We start from the raw sequence: 12,446 nt of genomic DNA, 5'->3' as shown, positions 1-12,446 counted from the left end.
TTTTTTGTTTTTTTTTTTTGTTTTTTTTTTTTTGTTTTCAGTGTTTTGAATATTATAATTTTGCTATCAATATTTGTCTAGAGGTTTTTGTGTGAACATAAGTTTTCACTTCTCTGTGATAAATGCCCAGGAGTGCAATTTTAAGTCTATTTTTTTCCAAAAGAATCGGCCAATCTGTTTTCCAGAATGGCTGTCATATTCTGTATTCTCATCAGCCACTTATGAATGATCTAGTTTTTCTGCATTCTTGCTAACATTTGATGTCAGAATTTTTTATTTTAGCCATTCTGGTAGATGTGTAATGATATCTCATTATAGTTTTAATTTGCATTTCCCCAAATGCTACTGGTGTTAAAAATATTTTCATATGTTTCTTTGACATTTGTATTTCTTCTTTGGTCAAATGTTTTTTTTTTTCAATTAGATTAAATTTATTTAAAATATAATCTAACAATAAAGTACAATAAACTGATTTTAGCCTCTAGTTTTCCTCTCTGCCCAAAGTCCTACAACAATGTCCATAGGGATGAACTTTCCAGTGCTCCAGATCCCTGGATCCTTACCCTTTCATCAACAATGTCGAATTCAGTCACCCCCTCCCCTGTTCACATCTTAGATAGTCATCACCAAAAACTGCACTGTCTCTAAAATCTTGAGTTTAAACACCCTACTCTCTGTCCTCCACCCTTGTTCTACCTACATCGTTAAATCACAAATACCTATAGCCCCAAATTCTTCAGCTCTTGGGAGGTTGCCAAATTACTGGCCCTGTAACTTTCTGACTGCTTATTTCTTCCTCTCTTCCCTGTCTAACCTGAAGTCCATAACTTCTCATTGTAATCATTCCCTTGCAAGTACCGCCAGCTCCCTGGTTCTCTCCTATTCTCTCTCCAGGGAAAGATCTCCCTCCAAAGCTTTATTTGGCCAGTAGCTTATGATCCTCTAGGACTTTGCCTGAGTATAAGTTCTTCTGGTGACCTTTCTTGACCACCCTATGCAGAGCGCAGTCTGCTATCTCTACCTCAATTCCTCTCCCTTGCTTCTTTTATAGCACTCATGGCAACTTATAAACATTTTATTTGATATGTAATTTTTTCTCCCTGTCTCTTGCACTAGAACATAAATTCTATCAGGACAGGGACCCTGACTATCTTGTTCTCCCTCCATTCCCAGTACCTACCGTAATTCCTTGCACATATTAGAAACTCAACAAGCAACAGTTGTACAAAGGAATGATTATCAAATTTTCTAAGCCTATTAACAATGTACATTATTTCCAAGTGTCTGTCTGTGGAATGATTACAAAATTTGATAACATATAAGGACATAAATATACCTTAATTAATTCAGTAATAGTGTTAATTATACAACCCACATTCTTTCACCACAATGTAATAAAATCAAATATATAATAATTGACTCTAACCCACTGGAAATCTAAAAAACTCTATTTTCAGTAACTCTTGGGGAAAAAAAAGAGAAAATGAAAGATTACAATTAAATTACAAACATTTTAGAAATTAAAGAACATTATATACCAAAATCAACTGCATGGATCCAAAACTATCTTCAGAAAAATGTATAGTCTTAAATGCTTTTGTTATTAAGCAAGAAAAATAATAAATTAACTATGTATTCATGGGGAAAAAGCTGAGAAAAAAAGCATTGAAATGAACAAACATAAATGAGAGTTAAATTAATCAAGGTAACCATAATATATTAGAGATAAAAGGGGAAAAAAGAAAATTATTTGAACATATCAATAAAATAGATTAACTTTTGTCAAGTGCACTGAAGGTAAAGGAGATAAAGCATAAACAAGTAGACATAAAATTGGGCACAAATGCACAGGGAGAAAATTAATTTAAGAGTCTTCTTGTAGCTAAACCTTCTTTTTGTTGCTTTCTCTAGATTTTTGCCTAGGAGCCAAGCTCGGCTGGAGAGAGCTGCACAAGAGTCCACCCAACTGTTTTTCATAAAGGCAAAGGTTGAACTTTAAAAGGACCTCCCCAGTGCCCCCCAAAATGGGGTAAGTTTCTCTGTCCTGCCCTCAATGACAAGGTTTTTACACTTTCCCTTTGGGCCTCCCCAACTCCCTGCCAGCTTCCTTACAGCAATAGCCTGACATTTACCTTCTCAGAAAAAATTGCAGCCACATTACCCTTTAACATGAAATAAAATGAAAAAATATAATAAGTAAAAAATAACCAAAATTGACTCTAACTCCACAAGATCTTTGTCTGTGTCATTCACTCACACATCTCAAGCACCTAAGACAGGGCTTGGCTCAAAGCTATTGCTTTGATCTGGAGGTAAATTCATTTGAGGAGCAAGGTAAATTCATTTGAGGAGCAAGTGGATACCATGTATGCATGTTCGCACCCATTTGAACTCATTCTCTCTGCACCCTCTTCTAATTCAGTGAAAGCAGTGATCCCTCTTCACAACCAAGACCAAGCCTTCCCCCCATGCTTGAACGCCTGCCCCTCCCAGCTTCTCAGGGGTCTTACATTATCAGTTATCCTGTTTCTCTTATTCATAGTCTAAACCACACTCTTTCCAACAGCTTTTAAACATGCTTGAGAGTCTGTTCCACTGAAAACATAACTCTCCTTCAACCAACATCTCCCCTCCAGCTTGCATCTCCCTCCCTCCTGTGTGCTTCCTAGAATGCTTTTTTTTTTTAACATCTTTATTGGAGTATAACTGCTTTACAATTGTGTGTTAGTTTCTGCTTTATAACAAAGTGAATCAGCTATACATATACATATATCCCCATATCTCCTCCCTCTTGTGTCTCCCTCCCACCCTCCCTATCCCACCCCTCTAGGTGATCACAAAGCACCGAGCTGATCTCCCTGTGCTATGTGGTTGCTTCCCACTAGTTACCTATTTTACATTTGGTAGTGTATACATGTTCATGCCACTCTCTCACTTCGTCCCAGCTTACCCTTCTCCCTCCTCGTGTCCTCAAGTCCATTCTTTATGTCTGCATCTTTATTCCTGTCCTGCCCCTAGGTTGTTCAGAACTTTTTTTTTTTTTTTTAGATTCCATATATACGTGTTAGCATATGGTATTTGTTTTTCCCTTTCTGACTTACTTCACTCTGTATGACAGACTCTAGGTCCATCTACCTCACTACAAATAACTCAATTTCATTTCCTTTTATGGCTGAGTAATATTCCATTGTATATATGTGCCACATTTTCTTTATCCATTCATCTATCAATGGACATTTAGGTTGTTTCCATGTCCTGGCTATTGTAAACAGAGCCGCAATGAACATTGTGGTACTTGAATCTTTTTGAATTATGGTTTTCTCAGGGTATAATGCCCAGTAGTGGGATTGCTGGGTTGTAAGGTAGTTCTATTTTTAGTTTTTTAAGGAACCTCCATACTGTTCTCCATAGTGGCTGTATCAATTTACATTTCCACCAACAGTGCAAGAGGGTTCCCTTTTCTCCACACCCTCTCCAGCAGGTGAAATGTTTCTTCATGTCTTTTGCCCAGGTTCTAATTGGGCTGTTTGATTTTTTACTGTTGAGTTTTGATTATCCATTATAGATTCTAGATACAAGCTCTTTGTCAGTTATATTCTTGCAGACAATTTCTCCAAAATTTTAGCTTTCATTCTCATACTCTAAATATGGTATTTCACAGAGTAAAAGTTCTTAAATTTTGATGACGTCCAATTTATCAATTTTTTTTTCTTTTACAGACTGTGCTTTTGGTGTCAAGTCTAAGAACTCTTTGCTTACCCTTAGATCCTAAAGATTTTCTCCTATATTTTTTTCTAAAACTTTTAGAGTTTTATGTTTTACTTTTAGGTTCATGATCCATTGAATTGATTTTAGTATAAGATATGAGACTTAGGCAGGGTTTTTTTGTTTGTTTGTTTTTCCTAACAAAGTCCAATTGCTCTAACACTATTTGCTGGAAAAGCTATCTTTCCTGTATTTAATTGCTTTTGCAACTTTGTCAAAATTCAGTTAGTTCAGCATATTAACATGGGTCTATTTTTGGATTATTTATTTTGTTCCCTTGATCTACCTGTCTATTTATCTACCAATAACACAGTCTTGATTTCTGTAGCTGTATAATAAATAATAAGATACACTGATTCCTTCTACTTTTTTATTGTTTTTTAAAATTGCTTTAAGTATTATAGTTCCTTTGTTATTCCATGTAATCTTGTCTATATCTATAGAAAATCTTGTTGAGATTTTGGTAGGAATTGTGTTAAATCTATATGTTAATTCAGGGAAAATTGACATCTCTCCATGAAGTGTCGAGTTATCCAATTCATGAACACAGTAGGTCTCTCCACTTTAGATATTCTTCAATTTCTTTCATTAGTGTTTTGTAGTTTTCAGAATACACTTACACCTAAGTATCTTTTTTGAGCTAATGTAAATGGTATTGTATTTTAATTTTGGTATGTATATTTTCATTGTTAGTATATGGAAATACATTCTTTTTTTTTTTTTTTTTTTTTTTTGCGGTACACGGGCCTCTCACTGTTGCGGCCTCTCCCGTTGCAGAGCACGCGCTCCGGACACGCAGGCTCAGCGGCCATGGCTCACGGGCCCAGCCGCTCCGCGGCATGTGGGATCTTCTGGGACCGGGACACAAACCCGTGTCCCCTGCATCGGCAGGCGGACTCTCAACCGCTGCGCCACCAGGGAAGCCCAATACATTCATTTTTGTATGTTTATCTTGTTTTCTGTGACATTGCTGAATTCACTTTTCTAGGAGGTTTTTTTCTAGGAGGTTTTTTACTGCCCCTGTAAATAGGGACAGTTTTCTTTCTTTCTCATCTATATGCCTCTTATTTCCTTGTCTTGGTTTATGGCACAGAGTAGAACTTCCTTCACTATGCTGAAACAAATAAGAGTAGTGAGACCAGATATCTTTGCCTTGTTCCCAATCTGAGGTTGAAGGCATTCAGTCCTTCACAATTAAGTATAATGTTATTTATATGTTTGTCATGGATTCTCATTATCAAGTTGAGAAAGTTCTTATGGGTTTTGAGGAGAAGTGAGATGTAATTTTTATCTTTGTTCCTCTATAGGTAAAGTGTATTTTCCCTCTGGCTTCTTTCAGGATTTTTTTTTCAATTAAACTTTTTATTTTGAGATAATTGTACATTCAAATTCAGTTGTAAGAAATAATACAGAGAGATCCTGTGTACCTTCCACCCAGTTTCCCCTGATGGTAACGTAAAGCTGTAGTAAAATAACAGGATTTTATTTAATCTTTGATTTTCTATAGTTTGAAACTGATATACCAGGTGCAGATTTTTTGGTGTTTATTCTGCTTGGTGTTATCTGAGCTTCCTGGATCTGTGATTTGATGTCTGAAATTAATTTGGAGGAAATTCTCGGTCATTATTATTTCAAGTATTTCTTCTTTTCCTTTCTTTCTTTCTTCTGGTATTCCCACTATGAGTATGTTATACACCCCCCCCCTTTTTTTTAATGCTATACCTTTTTTAAAGTTGTCCCACAGTCCTTGGATTTTCTGTTCTGTTTTTTCAATTTTTGTTCTCTTTGCTTTTTGGTTTTTGAGGAATCTATTGATATATCCTCTAGCTCAGAGATTCTTTCCTCATCCATGTCCAATCTACTACTGAGCCCATCAAAGTCATCTTTCATTTCTGTTACATTTTCTTTTAAATGGGTTTTTTTTTTCAAAAATGGGGTCTAATATTTCTCTTTGTTTTTTTTAACATCTTTATTGGAGTATAATTGCTTTACAACGGTGTGTTAGTTTCTGCTTTATAACAAAGTGAATCAGTTATACATATACATATGTTCCCATATCTCTTCCCTCTTGCGTCTCCCTCTCTCCCACTCTTTTTGGTTCTTTCTTAGGATTTCCATCTCTGTTTACATTGACCATCTCTTCTTTTCTTACATGCTATCTACTTTATCCATTGGATCCATTAGCATATTAATCATAGCTGATTTAAATTACCAGTCTGATAATTCCAAAATCCCTGTCAAGTCTGGTTCTGATATTTGCTCTGCTCTTCAAATTGTGGAGTTCCCCCCACACCTTTTGCTATGCCTCATAATTTTTGTTGATAGCTGGACATGATATACCAGGCAGAAGGAACTGCTATAAAAAGCCTAGTAATAATGAGGTGTTGAGGTGTGGGAAGAGGGGAAGCATTCTATAGTCCTATGGTTAGGTCTCAGTCTTTTACTGATATTACACTTCTGAACTATGAACTTCACAAGTGTTTCTCATTCCCCTCCACCCCATGTCAGACAGAATGGCTAGAATGCCCTGGAATTTGGTATTTTTCTTCTCCCTCACAGAAATCTAGAGCCTGCTGGAATTGGCTCTGATAATAAACCAACAATTAGTCTTCCATTAATTAGTTTCCCTGAGGGAAGGCCTTGTTAAGAAGAACAGAATACATTTCAAAATGGTTCATTTCCACCTCCCACTGCCAAAAGCATGAGGGGGATTTTTCTCTGATATTTACTGTGGGAATCTGGTCAGGCTCCTGGAGGTAAATTTCAAAATATTTTGAGCCGCCCTCATGACTGCTTCCCCCCCATCTACATTGAGCCTACAGCAATTTGTCTATTGCAGTTCAGATATTCCTGCTCCAGCTCTGGTTTCCACAGTGGCTTCTGCTCTTGGGTCTCTGTGCCAGTAAGTAATCTGTGACTTTCTGTATTTCCCTGTCTCTTTAATTTTGGGGGTAGTGGTTTGCCCTGTGTCCTCCCCTCTCTTACACAGCCAAGAAGAGTTGTTGATTTTTTTCAGTCTGCTCAGCTTTTTATTTGTTGGAGTGGTGATTTCAAATCCCCTTACATTCAGAACTAGAAACTGGAAGTTCTTGACAGTGTCTTTTGATGGAAAAAATTTTCACCTTTTATGAAGTCTAATTTGTCTGTTTTAAAAATTTTGTTGCCTGTACCATATCCAAGGAATCATGAAGCTTTTGCCCTATCTTCTTCTAAGAATTTTACAGTTTTAGGTCTTACATTTAGGTCATGGATCTATTTGAGTTAATGTTTGTATGTAGTGTTAAGTAAGGGTATAACTTCATTCTTTTGCAATGTGGATTTCCTGTTTTCCCAGCACCATTTGTTCAAAAGACTGTCTTTCCTCCCATTGAATAGTCTTCGCGCTTCTGTTGAAAATTGTCTGACCATATATGTAAGGATTTATTTCTGGGCTCTCTGTTCTATTCCATTGGTCTATATGTCTGTCTTTATGACAATACCACACTGTTTTGATTACTGTAGCTTTGTAGCAAGTTTTGAAATCAGGAAGTGTGAGTTCTCCAACTTTGTTCTTCTCTTTCAGGATTCTTTTGGCATTTAGGGTCACTTAAGATTCCATATACTGATTACCAAAAACTAAAGAAGGAAGCCCCATTTTGTCACTGCTGGAGAGAAGACAAAAATGATAAGGAGATAAATTATTTCAAATATGAAGGGGGAAAAAAGGCAATATTTTAAAGTAAAGTGAGAACGGTCGGAAAGGAGTAGTGCTTTTGTGATGCTGTTTTCAAGGAGAGGTGGCCAGGGAGGCCGGTGCCTGCTGCTCTCGATTCTGCTCTTCACAGCCTGGGGGGCTGGCAGTGGCCAGATCAACTACTCGGTCCCTGAAGAGGCCAAACATGGCACCTTCGTGGGCCGCACCGCTCAGGACCTGGGGCTGGAGCTGGCCGAGTTGGTGCCATACCTGTTCTGGGTGGCGTCCAAAAGCCACGAGGACTTTCTGGAGGTAAATCTGCAGAACGGCATTTTGTTTGTGAATTCTTGGATTGACCTGGAGGAGCTATGAGAACAGAACACGAAATATAGTATTCACCTGGAGGTGCTCGTGGACAGGCCGCTGCAGGTGTTGCATGTGGAAGTGGAGGTGAAGGACGTTAATGATAATCCACAGGTCTTTAGTTAGAGTGAGAGAACAAAGGCTATTTATTCCTGAATCTAGGCTGCTGGATTCACGTTTCCCGATAGAGGGCGCTGCTGATGCAGACATTGGTACCAACGCTTTTCTAACATACACTCTCAGCTCCAGTGATTATTTCTCTTTGGATGTACAGGCAAGTGATGAACTGAGTAAGTCACTTTCGCCTGAATTGAAGTCTGTGGATAGAGAAGATACACCAGAACTTCGTTTATTATTGACAGCCACTGATGGGGGCAAACCAGAACTAGAAGGTATAGTTCAGCTGCCGATCATGGTGCTCAACGTTAATGATAACGTCCCATGGTTTGCCCAGGCCGTGTACAGAGTACACTTATTAGACACGACTAATGTTCCAGCAACTGGAACATTAATGACCACATTAAATGCCTCTGACGCTGACAAAAGTGTAAATGGCGAAATTGTCTTTCTTTTGGCAATGGTGTTTCTCTTAACATAAACAAGAAAAACAAAAATTCAAAATTGATTCCAGCTTAGGGGAAATTAGGCTAATTGGTTGACTGGATTATGAAGAAACGAAATCCTACGAAATTCAGGTAAAAACAGTTGATAAAGGAGGTCCTCCAATATCAAATCACTGCAAGGTTTTAGTGAAAGTGCTGGATGTAAATGATAATGCTCCGGAACTGGCGGTCACATCCATCTTTGCCTTAAGAGAGGAGTCTCCACTCAGCACCGTCATCGCCTTCATCTCCTTGTCTGACCGTGACTCTGGTGTCAATGGCTAGGTGACCTGCACCCTGACGCCTCATGTCCCCTTCAAGCTGGTGTCCACCTTCAAGAATTACAATTCGGGGCTTCCCTGGTGGCGCAGTGGTTGAGAGTCCGCCTGCCGTTGCAGGGGACACGGGTTCATGCCCCCATCCGGGAGGATCCAACATGCCGCGGAGTGGCTGGGCCCGTGAGTCATGGCCGCTGAGCCTGCGCGTCCGGAGCCTGTGCTCCGCAACGGGAGAGGCCACAACAGTGAGAGGCCCGCGTACCGCAAAAAAAAAAAAAAAAAGAATTACTATTCGCTGGTGCTGGACAACGCCCTGGATCGCGAGAACCTGGCGAACTATGAGGTGGTGGTGACCGCGAGGAACAGGGCTCGCCTTCCCTGTCGGTCACAGCCAGCGTGTCCGTGGAAGTGGCCGACGTGAACGACAACGCGCCCGTGTTCGCGCAGCCTGAGTACACGGTGTTGGTGAAGGAGAACAACCCGCCCGGCTGCCACATCTTCACGGTGTCGGCGCGCGACGCGGACGCTCAGGAGAACGCGCTGGTGTCCTACTCGCTGGTGGAGCGGAGGGTGGGCGAGCGAGCGCTGTCGAGCTACGTGTCGGTGCACGCGGAGAGCGGCAAGGTGTACGCGCTGCAGCCGCTGGACCACGAGGAGCTGGAGCTGCTGCAGTTCCAGGTGAGCGCGCGTGACGCGGGCGTGCCGCCTCTGGGCAGCAACGTGACGCTGCAGATGTTCGTGCTGGACGAGAAAGACAACGCGCCCGCGGTGCTGCTGCCCGGGCTGGGCGGCGGGGCGGGCGCGCTGAGTCAGCTGGTGGCGGGGTCAGTGGGCGCGGGCCACGTGGTGGCGAAGGTGCGCGCGGTGGACGCGGACTCGGGCTACAACGCGTGGCTGTTGTACGAGCTGCAGCCGGCGGCGGGTGGCGCGCGCAGCCCGTTCCGCGTGGGGCTGTACACGGGCGAGATCATTACGACGCGCGCCCTGAACGAGGCGGACGTGTCGCGCCAGCGCCTGCTGTTGCTGGTGAAGGGCCACGGCGACCCGGGGCTGACGGCCACGGCCACCGTGCTGCTGTCGCTGGAGGACAGCAGCCAGGGGCCCAAGGCCTCGTCGCGGGTGTCCACCGGCGCCGCTGGCGCGGAGGCCGCTCTGGTGGATGTGAACGTGTACCTGATCATCGCCATCTGCGCGGTGTCCAGCCTGTTTGTGCTCACGCTGCTGCTGTACGCGGCGCTGCGGTGCTCGGCGCCGCCCAGCCAGGGCGCGTGCGGGCCCGGGAAGCCCATGCTAGTGTAATCCAGCACGGTGGGGACCTGGTCTTACTCGCAGCAGAGGCGGCAGAGGGTGTGCTCTGGAGAGGGGCTGCCCAAGACCAACCTCATGGCCTTCAGCCCCGGTCTTTGTCCAGGTCTGAGCACGTCGGGAAGAAATGAACATCCAGAAACAAATTCAGTAATATAAGTTCAACTTCCAAGCTTTGGCTTTAGATTTTTTTTTAAATTTTTACTTATCTAACCATCTTTTCAGATGTCACTTTAAAAAATATATTCCAAGTGTTCACTAAAATCTCAACAAATCTTACCATTTATTGTAGATATTTATTCTATTACTTATAGCTGCATCTTGAATAGAACTTGGAATCAAACAACAAAAAAACTAATGTAGGAACAAATTGCCATATTCCTTGGATCAAATAGTAGGATACTTTTGAAAGAATACTGAAATATTAAGCAGTCTTGATCATATTTAACACAGAATCTTAACGTAGTCAAATACATTGTCATTTTCAAGTTTATTTGTAGCTTGGAATGAAATGTCAAGCCCTGGACAAAAATTTATAGGTAGATTTACAGAAACTATCTGCCTTCCCTTAAGGTTTTACGTTTCAAAGTGGGCAATTAAAAAAATCATTTTAAATAAAAGTCATTTAAAAGATATTTGTACGGTGACATTTTAATTTTTATGTTAAAATATACAACTATTTTTTCTTTGCTTTTATGATCAGTATCCTGATGCCAACGACTTTGAGTTCTCCTGGTTCTAGAAACCTTAGCATGGAATGAGTATTTTAGTATAGGATCTGGTTAGGAAACACTTAGCACCTTCCACTTACTCACAAATGTTCTAAGACACTTTATTTATTTATTTTTAAATTTATTTATTTAATTTATTTATTTTTGGTTGCGTTGGGTCTTCGTTGCTGCACGCGGGCTTTCTCTAGTTGAGGCGAGCGGGGGTTACTCTTTGTTGTGGTGCACGGGCTTTTCATTGCGGTGGCTTCTCTTGTTGCAGAGCACGGGCTGTAGGCATGCGGGCTTCAGTAGTTGTGGCACGTGGGCTCAGTAGTTGTGGCTCACGGACTGTAGAGTGTGGGCTCAGTAGTTGCGGCGAATGGGTTTAGTTGCTCCGTGGCATGTGGTATCTTCCTGGACTAGGGCTCGAACCCATGTCCCCTGCGTTTGCAGGCGGATTCTTAACCACTGCACCACCAGGGAAGCCCTAAGACACTTTATTTTTACTTCTCTCAACCTTTCCAATAACTTTGTGAAGTGCATACTTTAGTCTCACTTTGTGGATGAAAGTACTGAGGCTTAGAAAATCTAAGTTCAGTATTTTTACTAAGTTTTCTCCAGATTTCCCAAGGATATCCAGAACTTGCTTGTTCTAATGGACTTCATTGCCTTTTATAAAATATTTAAGGTAGCTTACAATGGAAGATATTTACAAGAGCAATTTAAAAAAGTCTGTTTAAAAGCCAAAGTAAAAGATCAAGAGAAGTGTGGGAACAATTTATCAATCATAGGCTGAGTGCAAATCCTAATACTCACCTTCCTGGAAGTAAGTACAGAAGTATAAAAAAGAAGAATGAAAGGAAATTCTCTGTACCAACTCTTCAAGAGAGAAAAAACTCCTCTCTTCCTGCTGTAAATTCAGAGTTGATTACTGGGCATTATGTAAGGGTTTAGCAATACCCTTAACAGTATGTTTGATAGCAGTTTTGCAAAACCAACTGAAACATATTTGTTATAAATATTATTATATATGCTAGTCATTAAGTCAAGAGCATAATATTAAATTTTATTTCCTATGTTTAATTCTGAAACTACACAAGTATTAAATGAACACATTTTTGTTTGCAAACATTTAAATAAACATGCAGAAAAAGTCCCTTGAAAGTCACCTTGTGAAAGCATTCTATAAGAAATTAGTATAATTTAGTAGTTAAGTTTCTAGATATTTGAATTGATATAGTGCTGTTGCTTAGACTGTTTCAAGAAACAGGCAATGAGTATGTTTCTGTAACTTTTCAAATATTAATTATCATACCCAGGCTTTTGGCAAAAATCAGCAAATAATAATAATAATAATTTTAGATTTCACATTGCCAAGAAAAGTTTCCAGCTCCTTTAAATATGAGATAAACTTTGCAAGATTATAAAACTGGGCAAGATAAATTAAGGAGTCACAAAAATAATTTCTGTTCCCTAATTCACATTACCTATGTCCCTATGTCCAGGCTTAGAAGTTTCTCTAGGGACACTGAATATATTTACTGATGGATCAGTACACAAGCACACATGGAGAGCCTACTACAAACTAAGTCCTGTTGTAGAAACTAGGGACCTAGCAAGAGTGAAACAAGATAGGAGAGGTCCTTGGCTTCAAGGGGACCACATTGTAACCTGTTTAAAATAACAATTGTGTTATGAAAATACTTACATTGGTATAATATTGCCTTTTCAGTTTTCTTTGTCTAAACAA

The 12,446-nt window shown here is 40.5% G+C and overlaps 1 pseudogene; it reads left to right on the top strand.

Annotated features, from left to right (window-relative positions):
* Positions 1-7,522: 7,522 nt before the first annotated feature.
* Positions 7,523-10,145, top strand: LOC132422399 (protocadherin alpha-1 pseudogene; annotated as a pseudogene).
* Positions 10,146-12,446: the final 2,301 nt, after the last annotated feature.

Source organism: Delphinus delphis, chromosome 3 (assembly GCF_949987515.2).
Source record: "Delphinus delphis chromosome 3, mDelDel1.2, whole genome shotgun sequence".
In the NCBI taxonomy this organism is placed as follows: Eukaryota; Metazoa; Chordata; class Mammalia; order Artiodactyla; family Delphinidae; genus Delphinus; species Delphinus delphis.
This window is presented reverse-complemented; position numbering and strand designations above follow the sequence as displayed.